Source organism: Phyllobates terribilis, unplaced genomic scaffold (assembly GCF_046119375.1).
Source record: "Phyllobates terribilis strain yellow unplaced genomic scaffold, ASM4611937v1 Scaffold_108__1_contigs__length_5656254, whole genome shotgun sequence".
Classification (NCBI taxonomy): Eukaryota; Metazoa; Chordata; class Amphibia; order Anura; family Dendrobatidae; genus Phyllobates; species Phyllobates terribilis.
Window position 1 is genome coordinate 1,129,555 of NW_027362868.1, and position 21,248 is coordinate 1,150,802.

The window sequence follows — 21,248 nt, forward strand, 5'->3', positions numbered from 1 at the left end:
GGCAGCTCAAACCCCCATATTTTAAAATGCTGTCCTGGTGGGAAGGGATTAAAGACAAGATCCAACTTTTTTTTATCAGGGCTGGGAAGAGGAAGGCGAGGCAGAAGAAGCAGGGCTATGCAAATTTGAATACTAGACTGCAGACTCTCCTTAAATTCAAAGAGATAGGCTTAGAGGTGCATGATGATATTGTAAGCCTTAAAAATGAGATACAGTCATACCTTGAACAAAAAGGGAAGGAAATAATATTTAATTCTAAGGTGCAATTTTTAGAAGAAGGGGAAAAGTGTACACGTTTCTTTTTCAAAAAAGTGGTGGAGAGGAAAGAAACGATTACCTGCCTAGATGGAGATAGCACAATACAAGGTATGAAGAGGGTAGCTTTTAATTTTTATAGAAACCTTTTTAGCAAAAAAAGTGTTAATAATATGTTTTTACAAGATGCTCTTAATGTCCTGGATTTTAGGCTAAATTCTGCAGATCAGGGGTTTTTAACAAAAGATATTACTTTAGAAGAACTTTTTAGTGTTTTTAAAAGTTTTTCAAGAGGGAAAGCCCCAGGAGCTGATGGTCTTCCTGTGGAATTTTATTTATCCTTTTGGGATATTTTAAAAGAGGATCTTTTAGCACTTTTTAAAGAGGTTTTTTTGTGTGATAAGTTACCCAAGTCATGGAGGAGGGGGATAGTGTCCTTAATATACAAGAAGAAGGGCGCTCGGGACGACCTAAAAAATTGGAGACCTATCACCCTCCTTAACATGGATTACAAGGTTTTAGCTAAGATTATTGCATGTCGTTTTAAAACTGTTATTAATGTGTTAATACAACCCGAACAAGTATGTGGTGTACCAGGGAGGAGTATTACAGAGACCCTAAATACGATCAGAGACGTAATATGGTACAGTAAAGACAGGGATCAAGGGCTGGCCCTGTTGGCGCTAGACTTCGAGAAAGCGTTTGACAGGGTTTCTCATGAATATCTTTTTAAAGTTTTAAAACAAATGGCAATCCCAGACTGGTTTTTATCTCGCATTAAGAGTTTATATAACAATAAGTTTTCACAAATCTCTGTCAATGGTTTTTTAACTGATTTTATCCCACTGGAATCCGGAGTGAAGCAGGGATGTCCATTATCCCCAATTCTGTTTATTTGTGCTATGGAACCCCTTTTATGCATGATCCGGAAAGACAAGGTAGTCCGGGGGGTTCCTGTCCCAGGAGGGGGAGGGGCTCAGGTTAAAGTGCTTGGATATATGGATGACGTGACGGCTATTTGCACTGATCCTGCTTCACTCCGGAGAGTAGTATTGTGCACCAATCTTTTTAGTCAAGCTTCTGGTTTTAAAATGAATTTTAATAAAACTGAGTGTTTGATTATGGGGGCGTGGGATAGAAATGACTTACCGACTGTTAATGTGAAATATGACAATGTAAAAATTTTAGGGGTTGTATTTGATGCAAATAATGATGGGCTTGTGAGTTGGGGAGAGGTTCAAGATAAAATGGCAAAGAAACTTTCCTTTTGGACCCTGAGGAATCTTTCGATCGAAGGGAAAGTCCTTGTTATTAAATCTGTTTTATTACCTATGATTTTATATATTGCCATGGTGTATCCTCCCTCTGACTTAATGCTAAAAAAACTAACTCGTTGTATTTTTATGTTTATATGGGGCTCTAAAATGGAAAAGCTTAAACGATCAGAAATGTATAAGAGAAAGCAGAATGGAGGAAAAGATGTTCCCGATCTTCGCCTGTTTTTATATGTAAATTTTTTCTGTTTTTGTTTTAAAGCTTTTAAGTCTGATACTACTTTTGGCCTGTTTTTAAAATACACGTGTGGTTTTATCTTTAAGAGATGGTTTAGGCCATCCTTATCAGCGCCTGTTTTATTGTGTCCACCAAAGCACCTTATTATTTTAGAAAAAGTTATAAAGACTCATAATTTAAAAGACCTTGGAGCTGACATCCTTCTGGACCGGAAGAAGCTATTTGTCCACTTGAGGAGAGAAGAAGAGACATCCCCAGTTTGCAACTACTCATGGAACAGATCCAAACGTGTGTGGAGGAATGTCTTCGGGAAGTTCCTCGCCAATGTCCATAAAGACCTTGCCTGGATGTCCGTCCACCAGTGCCTCCCAACCAGAGAATTCCAACACCGGAGAGGCCTGGTGGCACGGGCAAAATGCCCAAGAGACTCTTGCCATTGTGATGAGACCGTTATGCACCTTTTTTGGAACTGCACCTTTGCACAAGAACTCTGGGTGAAATTGGGGATTCTTTTAAAGTGGGTTTGCGGTTTAAAGGACTTTTATTATGAATATGTTTTATACGGACTTTTTAATTGCCCTACTGCATACCAATCTGAAATCTGCTGGTGTATAATAAACTGTGCCAAGAATGCAATTTGGAAAGCAAGGAATATTTTATTGTTTAATCGTGATTTTATTTCTGTGCTTGATTGTATTAAACTGGCTTTTAGTGAAATGTATGTTTATTATTTAAAAAATGTAAAAGATATGGGCAAGAAGGAAGCGAACCGTAGATGGTGCTTTTATATGTGGAATTCTATTTTATATTGATTATTCTCTGTAATGTATAATTGTTAAATGTTTTTATGGGTTTTTTTGTACTTGAAAGGTTTCGCATTGATTGTCTTGTAATCTGACTTATGCACAATAAAATTATGTTGAAACCTTATCTGTTCTTATCAGTTTAATATCTGATACGTCCCCTATCTGGGGACCATATATTAAATGGATTTTTAGAACAGGGAGATGGAAAAAGAGCTTGCTCTGTCCACTCCACGCATTGACCTGGTATTGCAGTATCTCCAGGACCGGTGCACCCCTTCTTTAATGCAGTTTCTAAAATCAGAAAGAATTGAATTCAATGCTTTTTGTTCATTTTGCTTGTTTGTCGGATTTTGGGATGGACTCTTTGGCTTTGCTTTTCTTCTCCTCATTGGATTTTTCATGTTAAAAGTTGTAGAAGCCAGATGACAAGCTCATTTTGGTTCAACTTCAGCAACTGTGCATTGCATTGCCATGTAATGTAATGTAATGCAATGCTATCTATCTAGCTCTCCCTCTATACTTCCTTTTGGATAAACAGACATATTAGGCAAGCATTTTGGAGCTTTCACCTAAATAACTACAGGTGGTGAGATAAGCTGCACAATATAATTGACCTTTCAGTATATTGTTGCACACACACCATCTATTTAGCAAATGCCCTTGTTATCAACAGCAGCCTTTTAAACTCACCTGAGCTAACAGGTATGTGAGCTGGTTACTCTGCTGCGCTTAAAATTTCTTTTTTGGTTTGCTACAATGCCTTTTCTGAAACGTTGTCTCCCTCTGCTGGAACACTGACTTCTTTCATTTAATGCCTGCAGACTATAAAAGAGAAACCAACCCAAAAAGTTTGGTTGATTAGTCTGTGGCATTCTTTTAAACTGTTGCTTATGGCGGTCTCTGTGAGCTTCTCAGTGACATTCAGCCATCCAGGTATCCCGCCTGCAGTAGACGGAATGTGGCAATGGAACGCTGGCTGCGCGTGTCATAATAGGCTCTGAGCCTTTATATACCTGCGCACAGCAGCAGCCACCTTCAGTCTGCTGCTGGACAGCCAGCAGCAGCAGCAGCAGGAGAGGTAATTAATCAGCAACCCTCCTGCTAAGGGTAGACAGCTGCTCGTTCCACCCCCCCCCGCCTTAATTGGTTCTCCTCCCTTCCAACGGTGTTGAGGCGGGTGGGAACAGCCGGGGGTTGAGGGTACTGTGCTAAAAGAGGTGGAGTTATGCAGATCTAAAACGCGTGGATTGCAGCAGCAGCAAGCCGAAAAGTGCAGGCATGTGAGGGATCTAGAGGTTGACAGCATGTCTTCTTAACGGGAGTCCAGGTGGCCATCTCCACAAATGGACTTTTCAGAATCCTTGGGTGGCACCGTAGTCGGAAACCAATTCTGGTTATCGCTTCTCGGCCTTTTGGCTAAGATCAAGTGTAGTATCTGTTCTTATCAGTTTAATATCTGATACGTCCCCTATCTGGGGACCATATATTAAATGGATTTTTAGAACAGGGAGATGGAAAAAGAGCTTGCTCTGTCCACTCCACGCATTGACCTGGTATTGCAGTATCTCCAGGACCGGTGCACCCCTTCTTTAATGCAGTTTCTAAAATCAGAAAGAATTGAATTCAATGCTTTTTGTTCATTTTTCTTGTTTGTCGGATTTTGGGATGGACTCTTTGGCTTTGCTTTTCTTCTCCTCATTGGATTTTTCATGTTAAAAGTTGCAGAAGCCAGATGACAAGCTCATTTTGGTTCAACTTCAGCAACTGTGCATTGCATTGCCATGTAATGTAATGTAATGCAATGCTATCTATCTAGCTCTCCCTCTATACTTCCTTTTGGATAAACAGACATATTAGGCAAGCATTTTGGAGCTTTCACCTAAATAACTACAGGTGGTGAGATAAGCTGCACAATATAATTGACCTTTCAGTATATTGTTGCACACACACCATCTATTTAGCAAATGCCCTTGTTATCAACAGCAGCCTTTTAAACTCACCTGAGCTAACAGGTATGTGAGCTGGTTACTCTGCTGCGCTTAAAATTTCTTTTTTGGTTTGCTACAATGCCTTTTCTGAAATGTTGTCTCCCTCTGCTGGAACACTGACTTCTTTCATTTAATGCCTGCAGACTATAAAAGAGAAACCAACCCAAAAAGTTTGGTTGATTAGTCTGTGGCATTCTTTTAAACTGTTGCTTATGGCGGTCTCTGTGAGCTTCTCAGTGACATTCAGCCATCCAGGTATCCCGCCTGCAGTAGACGGAATGTGGCAATGGAACGCTGGCTGCGCGTGTCATAATAGGCTCTGAGCCTTTATATACCTGCGCACAGCAGCAGCCACCTTCAGTCTGCTGCTGGACAGCCAGCAGCAGCAGCAGCAGGAGAGGTAATTAATCAGCAACCCTCCTGCTAAGGGTAGACAGCTGCTCGTTCCACCCCCCCCCCCGCCTTAATTGGTTCTCCTCCCATCCAACGGTGTTGAGGCGGGTGGGAACAGCCGGGGGTTGAGGGTACTGTGCTAAAAGAGGTGGAGTTATGCAGATCTAAAACGCGTGGATTGCAGCAGCAGCAAGCCGAAAAGTGCAGGCATGTGAGGGATCTAGAGGTTGACAGCATGTCTTCTTAACGGGAGTCCAGGTGGCCATCTCCACAAATGGACTTTTCAGAATCCTTGGGTGGCACCATAGTCGGAAACCAATTCTGGTTATCGCTTCTCGGCCTTTTGGCTAAGATCAAGTGTAGTATCTGTTCTTATCAGTTTAATATCTGATACGTCCCCTATCTGGGGACCATATATTAAATGGATTTTTAGAACAGGGAGATGGAAAAAGAGCTTGCTCTGTCCACTCCACGCATTGACCTGGTATTGCAGTATCTCCAGGACCGGTGCACCCCTTCTTTAATGCAGTTTCTAAAATCAGAAAGAATTGAATTCAATGCTTTTTGTTCATTTTGCTTGTTTGTCGGATTTTGGGATGGACTCTTTGGCTTTGCTTTTCTTCTCCTCATTGGATTTTTCATGTTAAAAGTTGCAGAAGCCAGATGACAAGCTCATTTTGGTTCAACTTCAGCAACTGTGCATTGCATTGCCATGTAATGTAATGTAATGCAATGCTATCTATCTAGCTCTATATCTATACTTCCTTTTGGATAAACAGACATATTAGGCAAGCATTTTGGAGCTTTCACCTAAATTACTACAGGTGGTGAGATAAGCTGCACAATATAATTGACCTTTCAGTATATTGTTGCACACACACCATCTATTTAGCAAATGCCCTTGTTATCAACAGCAGCCTTTTAAACTCACCTGAGCTAACAGGTATGTGAGCTGGTTACTCTGCTGCGCTTAAAATTTCTTTTTTGGTTTGCTACAATGCCTTTTCTGAAACGTTGTCTCCCTCTGCTGGAACACTGACTTCTTTCATTTAATGCCTGCAGACTATAAAAGAGAAACCAACCCAAAAAGTTTGGTTGATTAGTCTGTGGCATTCTTTTAAACTGTTGCTTATGGCGGTCTCTGTGAGCTTCTCAGTGACATTCAGCCATCCAGGTATCCCGCCTGCAGTAGACGGAATGTGGCAATGGAACGCTGGCTGCGCGTGTCATAATAGGCTCTGAGCCTTTATATACCTGCGCACAGCAGCAGCCACCTTCAGTCTGCTGCTGGACAGCCAGCAGCAGCAGCAGCGGGAGAGGTAATTAATCAGCAACCCTCCTGCTAAGGGTAGACAGCTGCTCGTTCCACCCCCCCCCCGCCTTAATTGGTTCTCCTCCCTTCCAACGGTGTTGAGGCGGGTGGGAACAGCCGGGGGTTGAGGGTACTGTGCTAAAAGAGGTGGAGTTATGCAGATCTAAAACGCGTGGATTGCAGCAGCAGCAAGCCGAAAAGTGCAGGCATGTGAGGGATCTAGAGGTTGACAGCATGTCTTCTTAACGGGAGTCCAGGTGGCCATCTCCACAAATGGACTTTTCAGAATCCTTGGGTGGCACCGTAGTCGGAAACCAATTCTGGTTATCGCTTCTCGGCCTTTTGGCTAAGATCAAGTGTAGTATCTGTTCTTATCAGTTTAATATCTGATACGTCCCCTATCTGGGGACCATATATTAAATGGATTTTTAGAACAGGGAGATGGAAAAAGAGCTTGCTCTGTCCACTCCACGCATTGACCTGGTATTGCAGTATCTCCAGGACCGGTGCACCCCTTCTTTAATGCAGTTTCTAAAATCAGAAAGAATTGAATTCAATGCTTTTTGTTCATTTTGCTTGTTTGTCGGATTTTGGGATGGACTCTTTGGCTTTGCTTTTCTTCTCCTCATTGGATTTTTCATGTTAAAAGTTGCAGAAGCCAGATGACAAGCTCATTTTGGTTCAACTTCAGCAACTGTGCATTGCATTGCCATGTAATGTAATGTAATGCAATGCTATCTATCTAGCTCTCCCTCTATACTTCCTTTTGGATAAACAGACATATTAGGCAAGCATTTTGGAGCTTTCACCTAAATAACTACAGGTGGTGAGATAAGCTGCACAATATAATTGACCTTTCAGTATATTGCTGCACACACACCATCTATTTAGCAAATGCCCTTGTTATCAACAGCAGCCTTTTAAACTCACCTGAGCTAACAGGTATGTGAGCTGGTTACTCTGCTGCGCCTAAAATTTCTTTTTTGGTTTGCTACAATGCCTTTTCTGAAACGTTGTCTCCCTCTGCTGGAACACTGACTTCTTTCATTTAATGCCTGCAGACTATAAAAGAGAAACCAACCCAAAAAGTTTGGTTGATTAGTCTGTGGCATTCTTTTAAACTGTTGCTTATGGCGGTCTCTGTGAGCTTCTCAGTGACATTCAGCCATCCAGGTATCCCGCCTGCAGTAGACGGAATGTGGCAATGGAACGCTGGCTGCGCGTGTCATAATAGGCTCTGAGCCTTTATATACCTGCGCACAGCAGCAGCCACCTTCAGTCTGCTGCTGGACAGCCAGCAGCAGCAGCAGCAGGAGAGGTAATTAATCAGCAACCCTCCTGCTAAGGGTAGACAGCTGCTCGTTCCACCCCCCCCCCCGCCTTAATTGGTTCTCCTCCCTTCCAACGGTGTTGAGGCGGGTGGGAACAGCCGGGGGTTGAGGGTACTGTGCTAAAAGAGGTGGAGTTATGCAGATCTAAAACGCGTGGATTGCAGCAGCAGCAAGCCGAAAAGTGCAGGCATGTGAGGGATCTAGAGGTTGACAGCATGTCTTCTTAACGGGAGTCCAGGTGGCCATCTCCACAAATGGACTTTTCAGAATCCTTGGGTGGCACCGTAGTCGGAAACCAATTCTGGTTATCGCTTCTCGGCCTTTTGGCTAGGATCAGGTACAGTGATCTAACGGTTGCTGCCTTGGTCTCGGCTAGGAGGTGCCTGGGGTACCCGACTTGTTGGCCTTGGGGGATCGCTCTCTCTTAACGGAGGGAGCTTCACCCCCTTGCAGCTATTGGCAGGTCGGCTTAGTCCCCGGACAACGGGGAGCGATCGCGTCTTGTCTTCGGGGCGACCCGAGGAAATAAGGGCGTTTTCCTTTGCTGAGCTTTATCGCTTAGTGGGCTGTGTAAGTTCTTGGGGTACCCCTCCCTCGGTCTTGGGTTTGTTCCTGCTTTTGTGGGATTCATTCCCTTGTTACTATTGGGGGAGGGCTTAGTCCCTGAGGGACGAAAATGCCTTTTTCTTTTGGATTTGCGGTGGGGGAGACTCCACTGCGACAGTCCATTAGAATCATGGTGGATGAATGCCAGCACCATGAGAAGAATCTGCAGTACATCGTGCATGAGATTCTTTTTGGGTTCTTCCACCTGGAGCGAGATAAGATCCTGTGTCTTTACGATCAGGAATTCCGTGGGCGATATACCATTTCCTTTATGGCTAAATCATGCTGTGATAATATCCATGCAGCACTGATGGTTGCGGACAAGGACGATGAGAGACTGAACGGGCTGAGCTTTGACTTCCTGTACGGTGAAGAGGAAGTACCCTTGGTGATCTTCATGTACAGCCCATTCGTCTCTGAGGGCGATATCGAAACCTTTTTGAAGTGTTACTGCAAGTCAGTGCGCTTCTCACATGATATCCTCAACTCCCAGCGCTTCTGGAATGGGAAGAGGAAATACCTGGTGAAGTTCCATCCAGATCAGAGCGGCATTGGTGGTCTTCACCACCCGCCTGCTAATTTTGCCATTGGTAATGTCAGGGGATTCCTACGCTACCCAGGAATGCCCCTTCAATGCCGGAATTGTCATGAATATGGGCATACACGAGAAAATTGTACAAGGGCTCATGTAGTCTTTTGCAACAAGTGCGGTAAGAGTGGGCACACCTCCGCTACGTGTGACTCTGAGATCGTATGTAACCTATGTGGGAAGGCAGGTCACGCCTTCAGGAATTGTCCGAGCAAAAAGTCAAAAACATATGACATGTTTAAGTCAGGTTAACTGACTATCCAAGAATACTTCGGAGGGAGTATTACTACACCTGCCCCTGGACCTGGGTTGGCGCACGCTGACGGGTCCGGACCAAATCCTTCAACGGCTCCGCCAGAGGGCCCGCTGGTAGTTCCACAGAAGGACGGTCGTAGGGGCTCCATAAGATTAACCGAGGGTTCGCTCTCTGTGGAATTGATCGATGTTCTGGCTCTAGATGTTGCCGTATCTCAGAGTCAAGAGGAAGGGTCCTCATCCAGCATGAATGCACCACCGGCATTATGTGGAACTGAGGAGACCTCTAGTACCCCGATTAAGCAAGCACCCAGATTCGCCACACCATCATCGGTGATCTTGAGTAAGGGCAAAAAGGGTACGCTCCTTAATCGATCAACCAGTGTGTCGGAAAGAGAGACCTCTAGGGCGCGAAGTAAAAAGGACCCGGCTAAGACCCAGTCGAGCCCTGGTCCTCGAACCAGAAGTCGCAGTAGTTCCGTGACCAGACCAGAGGAAAAGACGACCCAGAGGGATGACACCCGTTCCATAGACCAGACCGCCATGAGGACTGCAGATGCACAGGACTTGGAAAAGATGGACAGCTCCCAGCCTCTGAAAAGGCAACGGGAGGACGTAAAGCAACCTGATATCCAAAGAAAACACGGATGTCGAGGTCCAGATGAGGAGCCAAAAGTGGATGATGCCTTTTTGCCTGCTTCAGATCCCGGTAATATTAAACAAATCCTGACCCCTGGAGATGCGGAGGAGGAGGTGCCGTGTATTGACTTCTTCCCATCTTCAGATCCTGATTCTTCTTAATGTCTGTTCCTCTTAAAATCTCCTCACTAAATGTGAGGTCCCTAAAGAGCCCTACACGTAGGGCTGCTTTATTTTCTTATTTAGAGACATTGGACTTTGATTTCTGCTTTCTACAAGAATGTGGTATACAGAGTAATTTAAATTATAAGGACTTAAAAGAAGACTGGAAACTGGGCGCTTCTGTGTGGTCCGGTGCTAATGACTGTCGTGCTGCCGGAGTTGGACTACTTTGCCGTGGACATTCTACCATCATTCAATCTGTGACTGAAATTATACCTGGCAGAGCTATTTTAATACATCTTGTTTTTAATGGACTTTCTTTACGTTTATTAAATGTGTACGCTCCTCCTGGGAAGCAGGAAAGGGCGGATTTACTTGAAATATTGCCATTATTTTGTGTTGGGTCAACCCCCCTGCTAGTGGGAGGAGATTTTAATTGTTTACGTGATGGGGAATCCCGGCAGGGTGGGGATGTGAATCGTAAAGACCGTACCTCCTATTTGTTGAAAAGTTTAATTGATGATTTTAGATTACAGGACTGCTGGAAGGAGCTCTTGCCGGCGGATCCAGGTGTTACATGGTCCAATGGAAGAGTTTCTTCTAGAATTGATTTCATATTTGCTTCTACTGCCTTTAAACCTTGTAAATGTTTTCTTTTATCTAATTTATTCTCTGATCATAAAGTTTTATCTGTGTTTTTAGAGTTAGCAGGGGAACAAAATACCTCAAGAGGCCCATGGAGATTAAATACAACTCTCCTAGAGGATATTGATATTCAAAAGAGGTTTGTGCAGGCCTACCAGTGCTGGCAATCAAAGAGAGACCCCCGCGCCTCGATGCTGGATTGGTGGGAGAGCATTAAACCTAAGATTAAATTATTTTTTATTAAGGCAGGGAAAATGAAAGCAAAAAAGAAAAAGCAGTGGTTTTATGTTTTTAATATGAGATTACAAGTACTCTTTAAACTAAAAGAAGTTGGTATTGATGTGGATGATGATATTGCAAATCTTAAGTCTGAAATAAAAAATGCTCTTAATGAAAAAGGAAAACAAATAATTTTTAACTCCCATGTACATCACCTGGAGGAAGGAGAGAAATGCTCCCAATTCTTCTTCAAAAAGGTAATGGGGAGGAGGGATGCAATCCTAAATCTTGAAGGTGAAAATGATATTAAGGGTATGTTAGGAAAAGCTTTTAATTTTTATCAACTTCTTTTTAACACTAAAGTTATAGATCCATCCTTTTTAGAGTATGCTATTAATTCCCTTGATTTTAAGTTAGATATTTTAGACCAGGGTGTTTTATCTAGGGATCTCACCAGTGAGGAACTTTTACAGATTTTTAAAAGTTTCTCCAGTGGGAAAGCCCCTGGGGAAGACGGTCTACCGATTGAGTTTTATCTGACTTTTTGGGGAATTTTAAAGAACGATATGTTTTTATTGTTTAAAGAAGCTTTTAATACTAATAAATTACCCCCATCTTGGAGGAGAGGTCTGGTATCTTTAATATATAAAAAAGGGGATAGGAGCCAACTTAAAAACTGGCGGCCTATTACGCTTTTAAACCTTGATTATAAAATTTTAGCTAAACTTATTGCAGTCCGTTTAAAACCCTTTATAGCCAAATTAATTCACCCTAACCAGGTATGTGGTGTTCCCGGAAGAACCATAGCTGAGTCCCTCAACATAATTAGGGATACCATATGGTATTCAAAAGAGAGAAGTCAAAACCTTGCTATTTTATCCTTAGACTTTGAAAAAGCTTTTGACAGGGTATCGCATGAATTTCTTTTTATGGTTCTTAAAAAAATGGCGTTTCCAGAGAAAATTTTAACCCGCATTATGCTTTTATATCATTCTTGTTTTAGTCAAATTTCTGTAAATGGGTTTTTAACGAAGGGGGTTCCTCTATTATCAGGGGTGAAACAAGGGTGCCCTCTCTCACCACTGCTCTTTATCTGTGTTATGGAACCACTATTAACCATACTGAGAAAAGATAAAGTAATTAAAGGGGTACCTATTCCCGGGAGTAGGGGTATGCAACTTAAAGCCCTAAGTTACATGGATGATGTTACCATACTATGTCCAGATTCCACATCACTGAGGAGGGTATTGAGAAACACACAATTTTTCTGTGAAGCCTCAGGTTTTAAATTAAATATAGATAAATGTGACTGTTTTAATGTGGGGGGATGGGACTCCTCTTTGACCCCTGGGATAGTGATACAGAAAAATCACATAAAAATTTTAGGAATTATTTTTAACCAAGACAATGAGGGGGACCCTAACTGGGACTCTGCAATGGATAAAATAGAAAAAAAGATCTCATTGTGGAATTTAAGGAACCTTAGTATGGAAGGTAAAATTTTAATTATTAAAGCCGTTTTAATTCCCATTATGTTGTATGTTGCAATGGTGTTTCCCCCTTCCAATTTACAAATCAAGAAAATAACAAGAATTGTTTTTATGTTTTTATGGGGTTCAAAAATGGAAAAGTTAAAAAGAGATCTGATGTACAAATGTAAATCTAATGGAGGTAAAGATGTACCCAATTTTTTTACCTTTTTCCATATAAAGTATTTCTGCTTCTGTTTTAAGGTTTTTAAATCTGATGGCATTTTTAGTTATTTTTTAAAATATGCAGCAGGAATGATTTTTAAAAGGTGGTTTAGCCTACCTTTAAGTTCTCCTGTGCTCCTGTGCCCACCTAAACAGTATGTGATACTTGAGAAAACGGTCAGGCTTTTAGGTCTCCAGGAATTGGAGCCTGATATATTGGGGGACCAAAGGAAGGTATCTATTGCTTGCAGACACTCTGAGGACACAATTCCTGTCTCCAATTTTTCACAGGCAAGGTCCAAAACGGTGTGGCGAAATGTGTACGGGAAATATCTTGCAAATGTACACAAGGACCTTGCCTGGGCTATCGTCCACCAGTGCCTCCCTACCCGTGAGTTTCAACATAGGCGGGGGCTGGTGGCGAGAGCCAAATGTCCAAGAGATATATGCGGGGAAAGTGAGTCTGTATTGCATCTCTTTTGGAATTGTCCTTTTGCACAGGAGGTTTGGAGAAAGGTAGGCCCACTTTTAAAATGGGCATGTGGCCTGAAAGATTTTAATCACTTTTATGTCTTTTATGGTCTTTTTAAGTGTCCAAATTTTAAACAATTCCGAGTTGCCTGGATTATTATTAATTGTTTTAAAAATGCCATGTGGAAAGTTAGAAATATTTTACTCTTCAAACATGATCATATTGATTCAACAGACTGTATAAAAATTGCTTTAAGTGAAATGTATATTTACTATCTCAGAGATAAAAAACTGTATGGAGCAAAAGAAGCGGCTTCTATGTGGTGTGTACAATTATGGAACACAATTAGTGGTAATTAAATAAACCCAAGTACATCTGTAATTATGATATTCTTAATTGTTACAATGGTTTTATGATGGTAAATTGTGTTTTTACAAAAAACTTGAATTGATTATTATCATGTTTTATCATTTTATTGTAATGTTATAAATGTTCTTTTTTAAAACCTTTGTAAATATACTTTTGAATCAATAAAATTGCGTTGAAACCTTATCTGTTCTTATCAGTTTAATATCTGATACGTCCCCTATCTGGGGACCATATATTAAATGGATTTTTAGAACAGGGAGATGGAAAAAGAGCTTGCTCTGTCCACTCCACGCATTGACCTGGTATTGCAGTATCTCCAGGACCGGTGCACCCCTTCTTTAATGCAGTTTCTAAAATCAGAAAGAATTGAATTCAATGCTTTTTGTTCATTTTGCTTGTTTGTCGGATTTTGGGATGGACTCTTTGGCTTTGCTTTTCTTCTCCTCATTGGATTTTTCATGTTAAAAGTTGCAGAAGCCAGATGACAAGCTCATTTTGGTTCAACTTCAGCAACTGTGCATTGCATTGCCATGTAATGTAATGTAATGCAATGCTATCTATCTAGCTCTCCCTCTATACTTCCTTTTGGATAAACAGACATATTAGGCAAGCATTTTGGAGCTTTCACCTAAATAACTACAGGTGGTGAGATAAGCTGCACAATATAATTGACCTTTCAGTATATTGTTGCACACACACCATCTATTTAGCAAATGCCCTTGTTATCAACAGCAGCCTTTTAAACTCACCTGAGCTAACAGGTATGTGAGCTGGTTACTCTGCTGCGCTTAAAATTTCTTTTTTGGTTTGCTACAATGCCTTTTCTGAAACGTTGTCTCCCTCTGCTGGAACACTGACTTCTTTCATTTAATGCCTGCAGACTATAAAAGAGAAACCAACCCAAAAAGTTTGGTTGATTAGTCTGTGGCATTCTTTTAAACTGTTGCTTATGGCGGTCTCTGTGAGCTTCTCAGTGACATTCAGCCATCCAGGTATCCCGCCTGCAGTAGACGGAATGTGGCAATGGAACGCTGGCTGCGCGTGTCATAATAGGCTCTGAGCCTTTATATACCTGCGCACAGCAGCAGCCACCTTCAGTCTGCTGCTGGACAGCCAGCAGCAGCAGCAGCAGGAGAGGTAATTAATCAGCAACCCTCCTGCTAAGGGTAGACAGCTGCTCGTTCCACCCCCCCCCGCCTTAATTGGTTCTCCTCCCTTCCAACGGTGTTGAGGCGGGTGGGAACAGCCGGGCTTTGAGGGTACTGTGCTAAAAGAGGTGGAGTTATGCAGATCTAAAACGCGTGGATTGCAGCAGCAGCAAGCCGAAAAGTGCAGGCATGTGAGGGATCTAGAGGTTGACAGCATGTCTTCTTAACGGGAGTCCAGGTGGCCATCTCCACAAATGGACTTTTCAGAATCCTTGGGTGGCACCGTAGTCGGAAACCAATTCTGGTTATCGCTTCTCGGCCTTTTGGCTAAGATCAAGTGTAGTATCTGTTCTTATCAGTTTAATATCTGATACGTCCCCTATCTGGGGACCATATATTAAATGGATTTTTAGAACAGGGAGATGGAAAAAGAGCTTGCTCTGTCCACTCCACGCATTGACCTGGTATTGCAGTATCTCCAGGACCGGTGCACCCCTTCTTTAATGCAGTTTCTAAAATCAGAAAGAATTGAATTCAATGCTTTTTGTTCATTTTGCTTGTTTGTCGGATTTTGGGATGGACTCTTTGGCTTTGCTTTTCTTCTCCTCATTGGATTTTTCATGTTAAAAGTTGCAGAAGCCAGATGACAAGCTCATTTTGGTTCAACTTCAGCAACTGTGCATTGCATTGCCATGTAATGTAATGTAATGCAATGCTATCTATCTAGCTCTCCCTCTATACTTCCTTTTGGATAAACAGACATATTAGGCAAGCATTTTGGAGCTTTCACCTAAATAACTACAGGTGGTGAGATAAGCTGCACAATATAATTGACCTTTCAGTATATTGTTGCACACACACCATCTATTTAGCAAATGCCCTTGTTATCAACAGCAGCCTTTTAAACTCACCTGAGCTAACAGGTATGTGAGCTGGTTACTCTGCTGCGCTTAAAATTTCTTTTTTGGTTTGCTACAATGCCTTTTCTGAAACGTTGTCTCCCTCTGCTGGAACACTGACTTCTTTCATTTAATGCCTGCAGACTATAAAAGAGAAACCAACCCAAAAAGTTTGGTTGATTAGTCTGTGGCATTCTTTTAAAATGTTGCTTATGGCGGTCTCTGTGAGCTTCTCAGTGACATTCAGCCATCCAGGTATCCCGCCTGCAGTAGACGGAATGTGGCAATGGAACGCTGGCTGCGCGTGTCATAATAGGCTCTGAGCCTTTATATACCTGCGCACAGCAGCAGCCACCTTCAGTCTGCTGCTGGACAGCCAGCAGCAGCAGCAGCAGGAGAGGTAATTAATCAGCAACCCTCTTGCTAAGGGTAGACAGCTGCTCGTTCCCCCCCCCCCCGCCTTAATTGGTTCTCCTCCCTTTCAACGGTGTTGAGGCGGGTGGGAACAGCCGGGGGTTGAGGGTACTGTGCTAAAAGAGGTGGAGTTATGCAGATCTAAAACGCGTGGATTGCAGCAGCAGCAAGCCGAAAAGTGCAGGCATGTGAGGGATCTAGAGGTTGACAGCATGTCTTCTTAACGGGAGTCCAGGTGGCCATCTCCACAAATGGACTTTTCAGAATCCTTGGGTGGCACCGTAGTCGGAAACCAATTCTGGTTATCGCTTCTCGGCCTTTTGGCTAAGATCAAGTGTAGTATCTGTTCTTATCAGTTTAATATCTGATACGTCCCCTATCTGGGGACCATATATTAAATGGATTTTTAGAACAGGGAGATGGAAAAAGAGCTTGCTCTGTCCACTCCACGCATTGACCTGGTATTGCAGTATCTCCAGGACCGGTGCACCCCTTCTTTAATGCAGTTTCTAAAATCAGAAAGAATTGAATTCAATGCTTTTTGTTCATTTTGCTTGTTTGTCGGATTTTGGGATGGACTCTTTGGCTTTGCTTTTCTTCTCCTCATTGGATTTTTCATGTTAAAAGTTGCAGAAGCCAGATGACAAGCTCATTTTGGTTCAACTTCAGCAACTGTGCATTGCATTGCCATGTAATGTAATGTAATGCAATGCTATCTATCTAGCTCTCCCTCTATACTTCCTTTTGGATAAACAGACATATTAGGCAAGCATTTTGGAGCTTTCACCTAAATAACTACAGGTGGTGAGATAAGCTGCACAATATAATTGACCTTTCAGTATATTGTTGCACACACACCATCTATTTAGCAAATGCCCTTGTTATCAACAGCAGCCTTTTAAACTCACCTGAGCTAACAGGTATGTGAGCTGGTTACTCTGCTGCGCTTAAAATTTCTTTTTTGGTTTGCTACAATGCCTTTTCTGAAACGTTGTCTCCCTCTGCTGGAACACTGACTTCTTTCATTTAATGCCTGCAGACTATAAAAGAGAAACCAACCCAAAAAGTTTGGTTGATTAGTCTGTGGCATTCTTTTAAAATGTTGCTTATGGCGGTCTCTGTGAGCTTCTCAGTGACATTCAGCCATCCAGGTATCCCGCCTGCAGTAGACGGAATGTGGCAATGGAACGCTGGCTGCGCGTGTCATAATAGGCTCTGAGCCTTTATATACCTGCGCACAGCAGCAGCCACCTTCAGTCTGCTGCTGGACAGCCAGCAGCAGCAGCAGCAGGAGAGGTAATTAATCAGCAACCCTCTTGCTAAGGGTAGACAGCTGCTCGTTCCCCCCCCCACCCCGCCTTAATTGGTTCTCCTCCCTTTCAACGGTGTTGAGGCGGGTGGGAACAGCCGGGGGTTGAGGGTACTGTGCTAAAAGAGGTGGAGTTATGCAGATCTAAAACGCGTGGATTGCAGCAGCAGCAAGCCGAAAAGTGCAGGCATGTGAGGGATCTAGAGGTTGACAGCATGTCTTCTTAACGGGAGTCCAGGTGGCCATCTCCACAAATGGACTTTTCAGAATCCTTGGGTGGCACCGTAGTCGGAAACCAATTCTGGTTATCGCTTCTCGGCCTTTTGGCTAAGATCAAGTGTAGTATCTGTTCTTATCAGTTTAATATCTGATACGTCCCCTATCTGGGGACCATATATTAAATGGATTTTTAGAACAGGGAGATGGAAAAAGAGCTTGCTCTGTCCACTCCACGCATTGACCTGGTATTGCAGTATCTCCAGGACCGGTGCACCCCTTCTTTAATGCAGTTTCTAAAATCAGAAAGAATTGAATTCAATGCTTTTTGTTCATTTTGCTTGTTTGTCGGATTTTGGGATGGACTCTTTGGCTTTGCTTTTCTTCTCCTCATTGGATTTTTCATGTTAAAAGTTGCAGAAGCCAGATGACAAGCTCATTTTGGTTCAACTTCAGCAACTGTGCATTGCATTGCCATGTAATGTAATGTAATGCAATGCTATCTATCTAGCTCTCCCTCTATACTTCCTTTTGGATAAACAGACATATTAGGCAAGCATTTTGGAGCTTTCACCTAAATAACTACAGGTGGTGAGATAAGCTGCACAATATAATTGACCTTTCAGTATATTGTTGCACACACACCATCTATTTAGCAAATGCCCTTGTTATCAACAGCAGCCTTTTAAACTCACGTGAGCTAACAGGTATGTGAGCTGGTTACTCTGCTGCGCTTAAAATTTCTTTTTTGGTTTGCTACAATGCCTTTTCTGAAACGTTGTCTCCCTCTGCTGGAACACTGACTTCTTTCATTTAATGCCTGCAGACTATAAAAGAGAAACCAACCCAAAAAGTTTGGTTGATTAGTCTGTGGCATTCTTTTAAACTGTTGCTTATGGCGGTCTCTGTGAGCTTCTCAGTGACATTCAGCCATCCAGGTATCCCGCCTGCAGTAGACGGAATGTGGCAATGGAACGCTGGCTGCGCGTGTCATAATAGGCTCTGAGCCTTTATATACCTGCGCACAGCAGCAGCCACCTTCAGTCTGCTGCTGGACAGCCAGCAGCAGCAGCAGCAGGAGAGGTAATTAATCAGCAACCCTCCTGCTAAGGGTAGACAGCTGCTCGTTCCACCCCCCCCCGCCTTAATTGGTTCTCCTCCCTTCCAACGGTGTTGAGGCGGGTGGGAACAGCCGGGGGTTGAGGGTACTGTGCTAAAAGAGGTGGAGTTATGCAGATCTAAAACGCGTGGATTGCAGCAGCAGCAAGCCGAAAAGTGCAGGCATGTGAGGGATCTAGAGGTTGACAGCATGTCTTCTTAACGGGAGTCCAGGTGGCCATCTCCACAAATGGACTTTTCAGAATCCTTGGGTGGCACCGTAGTCGGAAACCAATTCTGGTTATCGCTTCTCGGCCTTTTGGCTACGACCAAGTGTTGTTGCTGGAAGACTCCAAAGCCTATCGCATCCTCGGCCTTGAGGCATCGGCAGTTCTACTGTCTTAAGCCTCCTGCTGCTATAGGGGGTGTGCGTGCTGAAGAGAACCAAGAAGGCGATCGACTTACCTGAATATGGCGATGGCGACATCGTCTACTCTCCGTTCTGCTGGAGCTGGCGACTTGAAGATCAAGAACTCTTTCAAGATTGAAGTTGAAGAGCGAGCCCGTGACAAGTTCTCCCTGTCTTTCTTCGTGAGGAAGGTCCTGCTTGAGATCCTGCAGGTGAAAAGGGAGAACATTCTGGCACTTCAAGATGCTCCTGGACGCTTTGTGCTTACCCTGACCTCTGAAGTGGCATCTCAGAATTTTTACCATCAGATCAAGCTGAGACTTCAGGAGGAAGATCTTAAAGGACTGTGTTTTGTGACCCTCTGCCTGGCAGAAGAGAAGTCTGTGGTGGTTCATATGAGCAATCCGCATGTCTCTGAAAAGGATGTGGCTGCGTTTCTGCATAACTATTGCTCTGAGGTCCACTTTTCTCACAAAATCATGAACTCTGAGAGGTTGTGGACCGGAAAATACAAGTTCATCGTGAAGCTGAGAGAAGGTTTGGGAATTGGTGGACTCATTCATCCGCCTCAGAGCTTCCTGATTGGCAGAGAGAGAGGAAGACTCTTCTATCCAGGGATGCCTATCTTCTGCAGAAAATGTATGGACTTTGGGCATTCCTTTGAGAGCTGCAAGGAGGAGAACGCTCTTTGCAAGAAGTGCTATCAAAAAGGACATGTCACTCTGAACTGCCCAAATCAGATGATCTGTAATATCTGCCGTATCCCTGGGCACTCTTTTCGGGATTGTCCGTTGAGAAAAAAGACCTTCAGCTATGCAGATGCAGCTCGGGGGGGAGCCCCTCCGAAGCGGTCCAGTCCTGAAGAACAAACAGACAAATCCAAGGACCCTCCCGGGAACCCTTCTGGGGATCCGCCCAAGGACACTGCTGGGGACCCGCCTGGGGATAGCATTGTTCTCAAGGATTGGTCGGAGAGTCCAGATGGTCATGTGGTGGAGGAGAATCCAGCTGAGTCTGAAGTGGAGATGGGAGAGGAGTCTTCTAAGGAGGCTGGTGGTGAGGAGGAGGAGGAGGAGATTGACATTGACGTGGAGGTTTTGAGGAAAAGGAAAAAGGAGAAGTCGAGTTTGTTTAAGGGAGAGAGCGCCAGCAAAAGACCTGCTGGGCGTTTGAAAATAGTCCTCCCTAATTACTCACCTAAACCGATCATCTCAGTTCCTAAACCTGTAAACCCATCTGATCCGGTGAACATCGAGGAATTCTCAGACACGGACGTTTCTGCGGGTCCCTCTACCCCGGTCGGATTCATGTCAGATACGGACTCAAGCTCTGTTTAAATGATTTATGGCTACACTCAAAATTGCCTCACTAAATGTGAGGAGTTTAAAGGGCTCTGTCAAGAGAGCTGCTTTATTTTCTTACCTGATGACTTTAGATGCTGATATTTTTTTACTTCAAGAATGCGGCATTGACCATGACCCTAACTATAACAAACTAAGGGAAGATTGGGCGAACGGACCTTCCATCTGGTCCAGTGAAAATGGATCGCGTGCTACTGGTGTTGGTGTCCTGTTTAAAAACAAAGACTTTAAGGTTACCTCGTTCACTGAAGTTGAACCTGGACGTGCACTAGTTGTTAATGTGAGTTACTGTGGATCCGAGTTCAAGCTGATTAATGTTTATGCATCTCCGATTAAAGAGGAAAGATCCAGTTTATTAGATATCATCAAACTCTTTATACCTGGTCCTACACCAACTGTGGTTGGCGGTGACTTCAATTGTATCCGGTCTGATGAAAATAGGACATCAGGTACTAGAAGGAAAGACAAAACTGAGATGCAGTTAAAAAATCTAATCGACGATACTTGCCTGAATGATGTCTGGAGAGTAAAGAATACCTCTGAACCAGGATACACTTGGGAGAACAATCTTCTAAAATCAAGAATTGACTTTGTTCTGACATCACAGAGTTTTAAAGTGAATAAAGTGGATCTAACAGGTAACATCTTTTCTGACCACAAAACGTTAATTACTCACTTGGAATTGCCCAGTCTAGAGAAAGGGCGAGGTGTCTGGAAGTTGAACACTCTGCTGCTGGAAGATGAAAGTATAAAAGAGGAATTTTTGAAATTTTATAAAAAACTACAGGGGAAAAAACGTTATTACAAAAGAATTCTAGAATGGTGGGAGTATGTGAAGTCTCAAATTAGACATTTTTTTCTCTTAGCTGGCAAAAGGAAGGCCAGACAGAATCAGAAATGGTTTAAAGACCTGAATACAAAACTGCAAACAGGTTACAAACTCAGAAATGCAGGGATAGATATGGAGGATGTTATTTTACAAGTCAAAGAAGACATTAAAAAAGCAATTGAACAGAAAGGCAAAGAAATAATTTTCAACGCCAAGGTAGAACATATGGAAAAAAATGAAACATGTTCCAGGTTCTTTTTCAAAAAATCTTTAGAACGCAAAGAATTAATTAAAGAACTTGATGGTGAAACAACTAAA

The 21,248-nt window shown here is 43.0% G+C and overlaps 8 non-coding genes across 8 annotated transcripts; all 8 read left to right on the forward strand.

The window, feature by feature from the left end:
* Positions 1-2,664: 2,664 nt before the first annotated feature.
* On the forward strand, positions 2,665-2,850 carry LOC141200888 (U2 spliceosomal RNA). The gene has a single exon (XR_012272586.1). It is a non-coding gene; the product is annotated as a U2 spliceosomal RNA (small nuclear RNA).
* Positions 2,851-3,969: 1,119 nt separating this feature from the next.
* On the forward strand, positions 3,970-4,160 carry LOC141198983 (U2 spliceosomal RNA). The gene has a single exon (XR_012270748.1). It is a non-coding gene; the product is annotated as a U2 spliceosomal RNA (small nuclear RNA).
* A 1,121-nt stretch (positions 4,161-5,281) lies between these two features.
* On the forward strand, positions 5,282-5,472 carry LOC141198984 (U2 spliceosomal RNA). The gene has a single exon (XR_012270749.1). It is a non-coding gene; the product is annotated as a U2 spliceosomal RNA (small nuclear RNA).
* Positions 5,473-6,592: 1,120 nt separating this feature from the next.
* LOC141198985 (U2 spliceosomal RNA) lies at positions 6,593-6,783 on the forward strand. The gene has a single exon (XR_012270750.1). It is a non-coding gene; the product is annotated as a U2 spliceosomal RNA (small nuclear RNA).
* Positions 6,784-13,394: 6,611 nt separating this feature from the next.
* LOC141200862 (U2 spliceosomal RNA) lies at positions 13,395-13,583 on the forward strand. Its single transcript, XR_012272563.1, has one exon. It is a non-coding gene; the product is annotated as a U2 spliceosomal RNA (small nuclear RNA).
* Positions 13,584-14,702: 1,119 nt separating this feature from the next.
* LOC141198986 (U2 spliceosomal RNA) lies at positions 14,703-14,893 on the forward strand. Its single transcript, XR_012270751.1, has one exon. It is a non-coding gene; the product is annotated as a U2 spliceosomal RNA (small nuclear RNA).
* Positions 14,894-16,012: 1,119 nt separating this feature from the next.
* On the forward strand, positions 16,013-16,203 carry LOC141198987 (U2 spliceosomal RNA). The gene has a single exon (XR_012270752.1). It is a non-coding gene; the product is annotated as a U2 spliceosomal RNA (small nuclear RNA).
* A 1,121-nt stretch (positions 16,204-17,324) lies between these two features.
* LOC141198988 (U2 spliceosomal RNA) lies at positions 17,325-17,515 on the forward strand. The gene has a single exon (XR_012270753.1). It is a non-coding gene; the product is annotated as a U2 spliceosomal RNA (small nuclear RNA).
* Positions 17,516-21,248: the final 3,733 nt, after the last annotated feature.